We start from the raw sequence: 12,687 nt of genomic DNA, 5'->3' as shown, positions 1-12,687 counted from the left end.
GAATAGGGAACCACGTGTCATATGGAGGCACCTGAACCTGGCCTTCAGGAGGCCGAAGGTCCTCTATATAATCCTACTAGTTCGCCCATGGGCCTCATTGTAGCGTTCCTCTGCCCTTGTCCTGGGATTCCTCACTGGGGTCAGTAGCCATGACAGGTTGGGGTAACCAGAGTCACCTGAAAAAGGCGAGGGACAACTGTTAGACACACACTAACCTGTAGGGATATCCCCAGACCCAGACAACTATTCCCACTGACTTGCTTCCAGGTGCTCACCTAATAGCCACACACGTTGCCTCTGGAGTTGACCCATCACATAAGGGATGCTGCTATTCCGCAGGATGTAAGCATCATGCACTGAGCCAGGGAATTTGGCATTAACATGGGAGATGTACTGGTCTGCCAAACACACCATCTGCACATTCAAGGAATGATAACTCTTCCGGTTTCTGTACACCTGTTCACTCCTGCGGGTGGGGGACCAAGGCCACATGTGTCCCATCAATGGCACCTATGATGTTGGGGATATGTTCCAGGGCATAGAAGTCACCTTTCACTGTAGGCAAAGCCTCCACCTGAGGGAAAACGATGTAGCTCCGCATGTGTTTCAGCAGGGCAGACAACACTCTGGACAACACGTTGGAAAACATAGGCTGGGACATCCCTGATGCTATGACCACTGTTGTTTGAAATGACCCACTTGAAAGGAAATGGAGTACTGAAAGCACCTGCAATTGAGGGGGGATTCCTGTGAGATGGCGGATAGCTGACATCAGGTCTGGCTCCAACTAGACACATAGTTCCAGGATTGTGGCACGATCAAGCCTGTAGGTGATGATTACATGTCTTTTCTCCATTGTCGACAGGTCCACCAGGGGTCTGTACACCAGAGGAAGCCGCCATCTCCTCACATGTCCCAGCGGACGGTGCCTATGAAGGATATCAGCGAGCACAGAGTCAACCAACTCAGAGGTACGTACACACAGCTTACACAGAACATGATTCATAATCCGAAATTTGCATGTATGAGTGTTGAGGCAAGTCCTAGTCATGTGTGACGCAGTTAAAAATAAATCCATGTGGGCCCCTGAAATGGCAGCTGCCTGACCTGTAAAGTGGGACAATGGGATATGAGGTAACTGCGCTGGCGTTGTACACCGTCGCGGTAGGCTGTCGAAGACCGTGGCGCAATTCTGCATTGGTTAACATTGGACCCTATGGGTCCCAGGAGCCAATGACGATGTACGCCGGCGGTGACGGAACACACCGTTGCGGACGTGACCGCCATTTTCTCTCTGTTTAATCACCCAATACCTGATCTTCGACAGGAGAAGACCTACACTGCAAGTGCTGCTGTGACCTCAGTCTGGAAGAGACAATGGCTCGTGTGTCTGGGGAAAGGGCCCCTGCCTTCACCTCGGAGGAGTTGGAGAAACTCATGGATGGGGTCCTCCCCCAGTACAAGCTACTTTACGGTCCTTCAGATAAACAGGTAAGTACACTTGGAGAATGCTGTATGGGCTATGCCTGTGTGGAGTGGGGTGGATGAAAGATAGGGGGGGGTGAGAATGAGGCATGCATGAAACGACCGTGAGTGCATGTGCCACATGGCAAAGGTAGGGATGCGGGCCAATGACTGTGACGGTGCAGTTGGTAATAACTTCTCTTTTTCCCCTGTACAATTCCTGTAGGTCAGCACCCACCAGAAGAAGGATATTTGGCGTGCCATCGCCAAGGACATCCGGACCCTGGGGGTCTATCACAGACGGAGCACCCACTGCCGTAAGAGATGGGAGGACATTCGCCGCTGGAGCAAGAAGACGGTGGATGCCCAGCTGGGTATGGCCTCCCAATGTGGGAGGGGGTGCCCATCGCACCATGACCCCCATGATGTTCAGGATCCTGGCGGTGGCATACCCGGAGTTGGATGGGCGCTTGAGGGCATCACAGCAGCAACAAGGGGGTGAGTACACTCTCATTCTGCTGATTCAGCGCGCAGTGGAGGTGTCTGGGTGGGGGAGGTGGGCTGTGGGTTTCCCTAGGCCAGGGCGAGTGTGCTAGTTAGGTCCCCTTTTTCAGGCAGACCCTGTGTCACCCCACCCCACCTGTGTACAGTGCCAACTACACCCTGTCAGGCTCCTGTGGCATCCATGTGTGCAGATGTCAGCCATAGCCTTGTAGCCCATGTTCCAGGGATTGAATAGTGGACCCCAAGTGCACGGCATAGTGCAATGGGCTTCTGGGTCTGTCGTGTCCGCCAACGGTAGTGGTAAAGTATGCACTCAACATGTCTTTCTTCTGTTGTCCCCCCCTTTTTGTGGTCTCCCTGTTCTTGTGTGCATTAGCATCATCAGGCGGAGGAGCAGTGGCACCGGAGCAGGAGGGAGCTGCATCCCACATGGCCCTGGAGGGTGACACTATGGAGTTTGATTTCACCAGTGGGACGGAGGGCGAGGGGAGCTCCATGGCGGGAACAGGAGCTGACACCAGTGATAAATACTCGTCCTCTGATGGGAGCTCCCTTGTGGTGGCGGGCCCATCTGTGCCCCCCGCATCTACAGGTACAGCCACCAACCACCCTACCAGCACCGCCCTCCCAGCAGCCCCTCAGCCTTTGCCCTGTGCCCGCTCACCCAGGAGGGTGGGCATCTCCTTCGCCCAAGGCACCTCAGGCCCTGCCCCAGTCACCCCTGCTGCCCTCAGTGAGGAGGCCATTGACCTCCTCAGGTCCCTCACTGTTGGGCAGTCTACCATTTTGAATGCCATCCAGGGTGTAGAGAGGCAGTTACAACAAACCAATGCATTCCTGGAGGGCATTCATTCTGGTCAGGCAGCCCTTTTAGAGCTTTTCAGACTCTGGCCTCAGCACTGATGGCAGCCATTGTCCCTGTCTCTACCCTCCCCCTCCAACTTCTTCCACCCAGACCCACACTTCTGTACCTCAGCCTACCCCAAGCACACCATCAGACCAGCATGCACACACCTCAACACACAAAGGAAGCTCAGGCAAACATAAGCACCAAACATCCCACAGGCACTCACGCAAACATCACACACATGCAGACATAGCAACATCCACTGCCTCCACTGTGTCCCCCTCCTCCTCGTCTCCCTCCTCCCTCCCAGTCTCGTCTCCACTCACACCTGCATGCACCACATCTACAGCCACTACTTCCATCACCAGCACACCCACCACCACACCCTGCTCACGTGCAGTCACCACCCCCATTACCATTCACACATCCCCTGTGTCCTCTCCCAGTGTGCCTGTGACGCCACCTCCCAAGGTACACAAATGCAGGCACACACCCAGCCTCCAGCACATGCACATTCACCCAAAGTCACCAAACGTACACCTCCTACAACCACAACCTCTTCCTTCACTCCCAATCCCCCTCCAGCTACCCGTCCCAGTGTTCCCAAGAAATTTTTCCTGTCCACCCTTGACCTCTTTCCCTCACCTCCCCCACCCCGTCAGTCTCCTAGGGCCGACTCTCCAGGTCCCAACCTAGCACCTCAGCCATGACATCGGCGGGATCAGTGGTGCCAGTAGTCACCGGATTCTGGAGTGCACCAGGCAGCAGGGCAGCCAGTGTGGCAAGGGGCCACAGCACAGACAGTCCCCCTCCTGTCAAGCATCAAAAGTTGGCCAGTGCCCGGCGGGAGAGGGGGAAGACACCAGCCACCAAAGCCGCTCCCAGGGGTACAGGTGGGAGTGTGGAGTCAGCTGCGACACCTTCCAAGGTGGGGAAGGGGCACAAGAAACCCGGCAAGTCTGGGAAGATCAGCACAGCGGAGAAGACCGCCATCAGCCCCGCTGCCCAGGAGGCGACCGCCATCAGCCCCACTGCCCAGGAGGCAACCGCCATCAGTCCCGCTGCCCAGGAGGCGACCCCCATTAGCCCCGCTGCCCAGGAGGCGACTGCCATCAGCCCCGCTGCCCAGGAGGCGACCGTCATCAGTCCTGCTGCCCAGGAGGCGGCCACCATCAGTCCAGCTGCCCAGGAGGCGACCGCCATCAGTCCCGCTGCCCAGGAGGCGACCGCCAGCCCCGCTGGCCCAGACAGGACTACCAGCAGCAGCCCCGCAGGCCCAGACAGGACTGCCAGCAGCAGCCCCACAGGCCCAGACAGGACCGCCAGCAGCAGCCCCGCAAGGGCAGACAGGACCGCCAGCAGCAGCCCCGCAGGACCAGACAGGACCGCCAGCAGCAGCCCCGCAGGCCCAGACAGGACCGCCAGCAGCTGAGTCACTGCCAAAGACACCGCTGCAACAAGCACCGCTGCCAAGGACACCGCCGCCATAAACACCGCTGAACAGGACACCACCGCCACAAGCACCGCTGAACAGGACACCGAATAGATTACAATGGTTACACTCATTTCCTTTTGTCTTTGCATTCATCCGGGGGGGTTAGGGGGTGTAACTGTAATGTATCATGCTGTATTAGTGTGTGTGTTGTCGTGGGTGAGGGTGGCGGTGGGGGTTTTGCGTGCTGCGTGTGTGTGTCCCTGTTTTTTCCCTCCCCCCGTGTCGTAGGTGCAGTACTCACCGTGGTCTTTGCCACCGGCTTTCGTGCTCCTGGTAGAGGAGCAAGAAGATAAAGGCTGGAAAAATGTGAACCTCTGGTTCCATGGCATCCTGGTTCCATCTGGGGTGTGTAGAGGTGAGCGTTTTCCCTTCGAAGTCCAGTTTCCGCCGTGTTTTTGCTCGCGGTGAATCCGCCCCGGAAAAGGTGGAGGATTGGTAGGTTGTGATACTGTGGGCGGTACATTGTCTCCCGCCTGTCTGTTGGCGGTTACCGCTGTTCTGTTTGTTTGTACCGCCGTGGCAGTCGGAGTGTTAAAGTGTCTGTCTTTGTCGGCGGTTTCCACCACGGTCGTAATTCCATTTTTTTTTACCGCTGGCCTGTTGGCGGTCTTACCGCCGCTTTAACACCGACCGCCAGGATTGTAATGACCACCAATATCTCCTTTCGGGGTTCTCTGGTGTGGAGAATCAGCTCTCTTATTTCTTCTTTCTTTGAAATATTTGTGTTTGTCCCAGCGCTTCTTAGAGCCCTCTTGTGCCTGCTTTGTACCCTCCTTATGGGCGGTACTTTGTAGTTACAATTTCTTTGGTTTGGCTCCCAAACTATCTCGTCCTATACTAGTATAGGTGGCGGAAATTATTTTCGGTAGCTGTCGCTCATGTTCCTGGTGTGGAGTTTCCTGGAGACTCTGGAGAATTGCCAGTGCTACTGCTTCCCCTTTAATATTACTGAGTATTATTGAGGAAACTGTGTCAAAGTTCTGCATTCATTTCATTCCCAAATCCAGGGCTGGTGCAGCTCCATGCTCATTTTGTATTTGTTCTAGCACTTCCGGTAAATTGGCAAGTGTCGGGGTACCATGTGTGGTAGTATATATGGCAGCGAAGACTGTACCCCATGTGGCACAGTCATCCACCAAGGGAACCGTTCCAAAAGGCAAGCACATAGTGAGCAGTCTCTGTTTTTCCTGTGGTCCCGTATGGGGAAACACAGGTTCCAGCTGATTAGTTTTCTGGCCAAACCAGAACGGTATTTTTTCCCGTTCCGCTGGTACTTTACCCATATTAGTATGCACTGTTTGTGGATTAATCCCAGTAGCCAATTGATAACCAACAGGTGCTGGGGGCGCTGGACGCGCTGGTGTTGTGTTCAATGTTCGCATTACGAACTGAACTAATCGTCTATATAATGTCACCAATTCATTATATAAATCCTGCAGATCTGCTATCGGCATATTTTGTATGCCTGGGTGATGTGTGTATGTGGCAAACATAGGCCATGTTGGTCCGTCATTACTTAATGGACCTAACCTCACTCTTTGTAGTACATGTGGTAGGGAGCCTTCAAACCAGTTCTTATGCTCTTGGTATGTGATCGATATTTCATGATACTGGTATGCTCGGTACCGTTGAGGGACTTTCGCAATTTCATATGTGTAGAACGTATGTGTTCTTTGGTCGACCTCAGGAAAGGTGACCCAACAGTAAAATATTTCTGTTTGGTATGCTTCATTAGCTTCTATTATAAAAGTAACATCCCGCCCTCATCTGTAAGGCCATGCATTAATAAATGCTGTGTTCATGCTTGTCTAGCATTTTCAGGAATGTCTATGGCAGCAGCCATTTTGTTTCGAGAAACGGAACACCAAACTGGGGCGTACAAGCCCTTTCATGAGTTCGAGCATGAACAACCTACAGCTGAATCAGGTGTTACCTTTTCAGCTGAGGAGGATTTTTCCCAAAGACCACGGACGTCTCCGTATAAATTTGTGCCTAAACACTATCGTTGGTGGCACCATGTCATAGTTTGGACCCTTGCTCTGGGCGACTGCTGTTTAAAGGATGAAAGTACTTTTGCTTGTAGGCGCCTACGCCTTTCCTACAACAAGTCGCAACTGTTGTCCCAACCTTACCAGCTCACTAGCAGCACCTCACCAGAAACACAATAGTAAAAGGTGATTTGTGGCAGCCTTTATGCATGGACTCGAGAATAAGACATCTCAGGGAGTGTCGTGGTCAAACGGAGACTACCCCTTTCTCACAGATATATCATGTCTCATACAAACATAGGCAATGATAAAGATGCAGTAAAGTTTCAATAGTTTTCATTTAACATAACTGCAATTTGCGATAAATTGCATGGGCTGCAATGATTAGGATAATGAATAATGCAAGAAACAGAATTGTGAAGACGAGAGTCATTATTGCAAAGACCCCCACCATCTTGTGATGCATATGAAAGACATACGAAATGTAATATGCCCTAAAACCCTAATGTGAAAGGACTAACCTCCTACCTACAGGAGAGCTGGGTTTGCTAAACCTAATCTACCAATGCCATGTCCATGAGAGGAGCCCCCAACCCTCGTTACCTTGGAATGAGGTCTCTATCTCAGACTCCACAGGGACACGAAGACTGGGTCAGCGTCAAGACGATGTGCAGCATCGATATCAGTGATGGTGGCGATGCCCTCTGGTCAGAATCCCTCTGATTATCTGTCTAAAGTACGGTGTATTTATACAGATCTACAAGGACCCCTGACGTAGGTGTGTTCCCAAACAATAGATAACAGACATGCTTGAGACGGCAATTAATATAAACAATCCCTCAAAAGTATAGAGCGAGAAATTCCCTAAGTGTAAACACCTACTGTTTGTTTGTCTTTGTTGCTTGATCTTGATGCCTTAGCGCAGTGACACTGATAATGTAACTCATAACAAGTGGCGTAACTTATAAACAAGGCAGCCATCTTAGAAGAATTAAATAATTAAATGGGCTAAGACAGAGCAAACTAAGTAGGTTAAAAGTCACTAGGTGACGGGGGCATGAGTCTGCAAGCCAGAGGCTAAGCTAACTCCTGTTATCCCATTACAAATGAACTAGGATTCACTACAAGCTATTCTCTGTCATACGGGTAGTTATCCGTTGTGGGTATTCCACTTGCAGTGCAACCACTCTGTCTCTTAACTCTTTATTCCCTGCCTTGAGTGTTAACTGTAAGGACCAGTGATCACTACCATATAGGTGCAGAACTTTTAATCCTGCCACTTTCTTGAAATGCCAAACGTTTCTGAAAGCATAATCAATGGGGCAAGCCTGGTTCCCTATCCGAAAGGTCTGCTTTGCCGGGCGGTCTGTGTTTGTACGTCCATTGAGGCAAAACAATCCTAGAGAGCCTTAAATTCTTACTAAGGCTCTATCCCATGCCGGAACCTATGATCTAGGGAAAATAGCTTGTGGTACATGTGCAGTGGCCAACAGCTCTTTGTGTCGTTTATTACCAATTGATGATTAAAATCTTCTAAGATCAATACAACTGCTCTGTTTTATTTATACATGTTGCATCCAAATCTTCCTGAAATAGACCCAGCTGGGTATTATAATCAGCTGTCATACTCGGCTGGATATATACATTAATTATAGTGAGCTGCTTTGACCCTCCAATATCATTGCAAAGGTCTACCTGACCTGCTAATAGCCAGCAACGTTTTGTTTTTATCTTTGTAAATCTGCAGGCTATTCTAGTCAATTACAAAGTATTTAGGCCACCTGAGGGTCATCCTGGGCCTGAACAGGTGGCATCCTTAAAGAGCCTCAAAAGCCATCTAGTAGTCCAGGTTCTTCGCAAACTCAAGGTTCCTGGAAATACACTATATATACATTTCCAGATTCACTTTAAATGAATCCTGTTTTAAATGATTCTTATATCCTCCTAGGTTTCAGGAAGAAACCTGAAGGCTGTGTGAAGTGGTTAATCCCTAGTCCAACTCATTCAACTCCCCCGCTAAATGATTCCTCAACATTATGCTTTTAGGATCGGCTGCTATTATCACACATAACCTGCCCTTGCTCCAGTCCACATGAATGTTCTTAGATTTTTAAGACATACTAGCCTATATTGCACCTGATCTGGTAGCAGCCCTGCCTGGCAGGTGAGGGCTCTATAATTTCTCTCTGCATTCTCTAATTCCTTCACTTGAACCAGTGTTATGCCCTCCTTCTCTAATTCCTTCTCTGTCCTCAAAATCAAATGTCTACGCATCCTGAATAGAAAAGGGCCTTTGTCACCTCGTTCCCCATAAGATTTGTTGTAAATCCTATTTGCCTTATATCCTCTGACCCAATCCTGCATAGGCTGGGACATTTACCCATAACTTCTAATAGGCACGAGCGATTCAAGAGCTTAAGCTCCCTCCGTCGCTTCCTCCCAATCTACTTTCCCCAGGGTTCCAGGTATACCCACAAACTCTCACTTCCATTATAGAACTCCAACTTCCTCTTGTTTCCGTGATCCCTAGATAGTTGTCAGGGGCCACCCTTCTCCTGTTGTTCTAATCTTCTTCCCCCTAAAATTTCCCCTAATTACCTTCCTTTTGGTGCTAGTAACTTCCTTATTTTCCTTATTTTCCTTTCTTATGACTCTTTGGGAGTAACTCTTCATCTTTATTAACTGTGTATCTTCTATATCTACTACTCTGGGTCATCTTTGAGCCGGACTCCCTCTCTTGGGGATGCCCACTTCATGCCCAGTCGCAGGACTGTTCCTTATTTCTTAAACCGATCTATCCTCAACCTTCTTTTCATGGGCCTTTTCCTTTTAATATTCCTCTGTTTATTTTTTTATATATTGCAATAGCGTATATAACCCCTCATTCCCCAACCTCGACCGCTCTTTGTCATCAATGTAAGCTGCTTAGAGATATATTCCTATCTGTTATCTTTGTTGTACCTATGGGCTCTCCTTCACTACTTTCTACAGACGTACCCACCTCCTGCTCCCTTTTGTCTGGCACTGGTTGCACCAGTACCGGCATGTAGGTGTTTATTATAGGCCATTCGAATTGCTAAAAGACAAAAACTGTTTCTCACATCTCACACAAGGCAAAGTTGTAGCACCACTAACCCACCACGCTATATGGTCCTTCACTTCACACCTCAATTGACAAACTCATCAATCATGAGCAAACTTCCATTTAACCCCTGCTCAGCCAACACCAACTTTCTCCTTGGCTTTTCTCTTTCCAACTTCAACACAAAATAAGCTTAAAACATAGTGGCCTTCATTTTGACCACTTCAAAATCATGCATGTAGCAGAAACATCCAACCTTTGCACTTTTGTTTAGTCCAAAATGTTCCTTGCCCTATCACCTATCACCACCAACATCCTAGAATTATTGGTGCCACAAGAGTGTGGAATCTAGCATAAGAGTTAACCGAACGGATCTGCACCTGCACCCGTTGCACAGCCACAACACCGATGGCTCCATTTTGAGCCGGCTCCCGTGTTGCGGCTGAGATCCCCACTGGGCCGGCGGGCGGAAATCAGCGGGGATCTCCAAATAGGCCCCGCAGGAGTGCGGCTGCATTGGCGGCCGCCCAGCGGTTTCAACTTGGCAGGCGGCAGTTGCCGCCCAACAAGGTTGAAATGAGGGCCAAAATGTGTTGATGTGCCTTCCACAATCAAGTTAATCTGGCTTTCCATCTATACCAAGGGAACATATGTATTTATAGACACATCGTTGCCAGTTTACGCACATATTGCATAATTGTTCATGGCAAAAAAAAAAAAATTAAAGGATTTTTTTAGGCCACACTTTATTGTCGAAGATAAAAAATGAAAAACATAAGACTTAAACCCCTGTTTCCAAAAAAAAGTCATAGATAAATGATTTATACTGTTAAGATAATTGAAAATGCATACATTTGTTTGGAAACACTAAGGGCTATTTAGACTGACAAATTATTTCTGTTTAAGTCAGTACAGCTAGAGCAATTTAACATGGCTTTGAGTGAATCATAAACCAATAAAGTTTGGTGATATCTAGATAAATGAAAGTCATTGGTGTCATACATTACTATTCACATTAATGATGCAAAACAAATACGTTTGTTAATGTTTATTTCTTCATTAATATTATTGAATGATAAACTTTAAAAATGCATCACTGGAGGGTGGGGGGAGTATCCTTAGATGATTCCATCTGCTCCCTTCCAGCGATGTGTCCAGTCGCTCCCCTGGGGACAAAATCCAAAAATCAAGGTCTATGAAGGACTCCAAGTTGATGCCAGGCTGAGTAGAGGTACAACTGAAACCGCAGTATATGATGAAAGATGACTGAAAACAGAAGATAGGATCCTGGACTCTGATTTCCTCTGGAGGTGTTAAAAAACCCAAAGATGGTATCAGCACCTTCACTGATGATGCACCCATAGACATGCCCCATGAGAGTGTTGAGGACTGGGAATCAGAAGAGTCGCTTATCAGACTTTTGTAGTTCCACTGACCCTTGTCAACCCAGAATTAAATTACGTTAGAGAGCTCTGATGAAAGAGAGGGGCCAGATCTCTGCAAACACGTGATGAGCAAAGATGATGCCTACATTGTTGTAGTGCACCCCGATGTGGCGTCTTGAAATTTGGGTGAGAAGTCAGTTACAAGCCAGAATACACATTATTATTTGGCTCACTCTTTCTTCACATCAACAGGTCAACCTGCCAATAAGCACACAGAAGCCACAGAAGAGACTACCACTCCCCCTTTGATGAAGCCCTCACTGAAGAAGACACTTCTTGATGTCTGGATGTGGAAGACAGTTCTGGCCCATTTGGGCAACATGGTGACACCAACAGTGAGTCTGACTGTGGCCACATCAACACCTCCCAGCCTGGTTGCTGCAAACATCAGATACCTACCAATGTCATAAATCCGAAATGCCCACATGAGGATGTCATGGTGAAGGTACCTGGACAAAGACAAAACAAGGCTTGAAAACATACCTATTACACAAATCACATAGCAAACATTTGGAAATGAAATTACATTACCAGAAAACTGACACAAACAAAGCAACATCATTAAGGTGGGGAGATGTCAAAAGCTAACTCATCAAGCAGCTTTAGGTTGAATATTGCAGAGTATCATCTCCCTAGTTGTTTCTAAAACACTCAACTCCACACATTTTCACAACTACAGTTCATTGTACGATCATTGTCATTACATCACATGACATACTTACACTCATGAAAGGTAGCTGTGGATGAGATCTTCCCAAAGTCAGCTGTTTCCTCTTCACCACTGTCATCCTCACTTGGCATTTCAAGAGTCTCACCCAGTGGCACTGCAGACTCTCCCTCCTTTGGGATATTCCTCCAAAGGGCAATGCTGTGGGGAATGCAGCATTCCAGAGTGATCTGAAACAATTTTTTGGGTAAGTAGAGGGGGGCACCACCAGCCCTGTCCAGACACCTAAATGAGGCCTTCAGAAGCCCAAAAGCCAGCTCTACTACCAGCAGTGTTCTTCCATGGCCTCAATGAAGCTGACTTTCCCTGGTGTAGTTGGATTCCTTAATGGCGTCAACAACCAAGAGCAGTTCAGATATGCGGAGTCTCCTGTTAAGGAATGGGACATATGTGCAACAATGAGTCACTCATTTACTGACTGTAGCACCTGACATTGGACACACACAATCAGGACAGATGTGACTTACCAACCAGCCAGGCCCTCTCAGGGTACAGTTGTGACTTCAGCTGTTCTGCATTATGAAGGAATCATAGGCTGAACCCAGATAACGGGGACAGACATGAGAAAAGTAGAGATCTGCCAAACAGGCAACTTGCACGTTGTTGGATTGGAAGTTTTTCCTGTTACGATAAACTTGTTCATTGGCCAGTAGTGGCACCAAGCCAACATGTGCACCATCAATGTTCCCACCACATGTGGGATGCATGCAAAACCATAAAAGTCTGTTTCACAAAGGCTAAATCCTCACTTTAGGGAAACAGGATGTAGCTGTCAAGTGTTTCAATGTTGCTGAGAGGACTTCCTTCAAAGAGACAAAAATAAGGGGATCCCTATATCCAAACAATAAAGAGAGAGAATTAGGGAATAAAGTCTATTCAAAACAAAAAAAAACCTTCTCTCAACAGGTAATTCAAACAACCAATCAGAACATCAAATGACCCAAAGAATGTACTAGTATATAATCAAATACAAATACAAAATGAACAACATTTATTCCTAAAAATATACAATACCTACAAAAGAATTAGCACCGGACATGGAAAAAGAAAAAAGACAAAGGTCACACACAGACAAAGCTCAAGACTTGAGATTTATACATAACAAATAACACCATTCACAACAGTCTACAATATA

The sequence above is a fragment of the Pleurodeles waltl genome, chromosome 8 (assembly GCF_031143425.1).
Source record: "Pleurodeles waltl isolate 20211129_DDA chromosome 8, aPleWal1.hap1.20221129, whole genome shotgun sequence".
Lineage (NCBI taxonomy): Eukaryota > Metazoa > Chordata > Amphibia > Caudata > Salamandridae > Pleurodeles > Pleurodeles waltl.
This window is presented reverse-complemented; position numbering follows the sequence as displayed.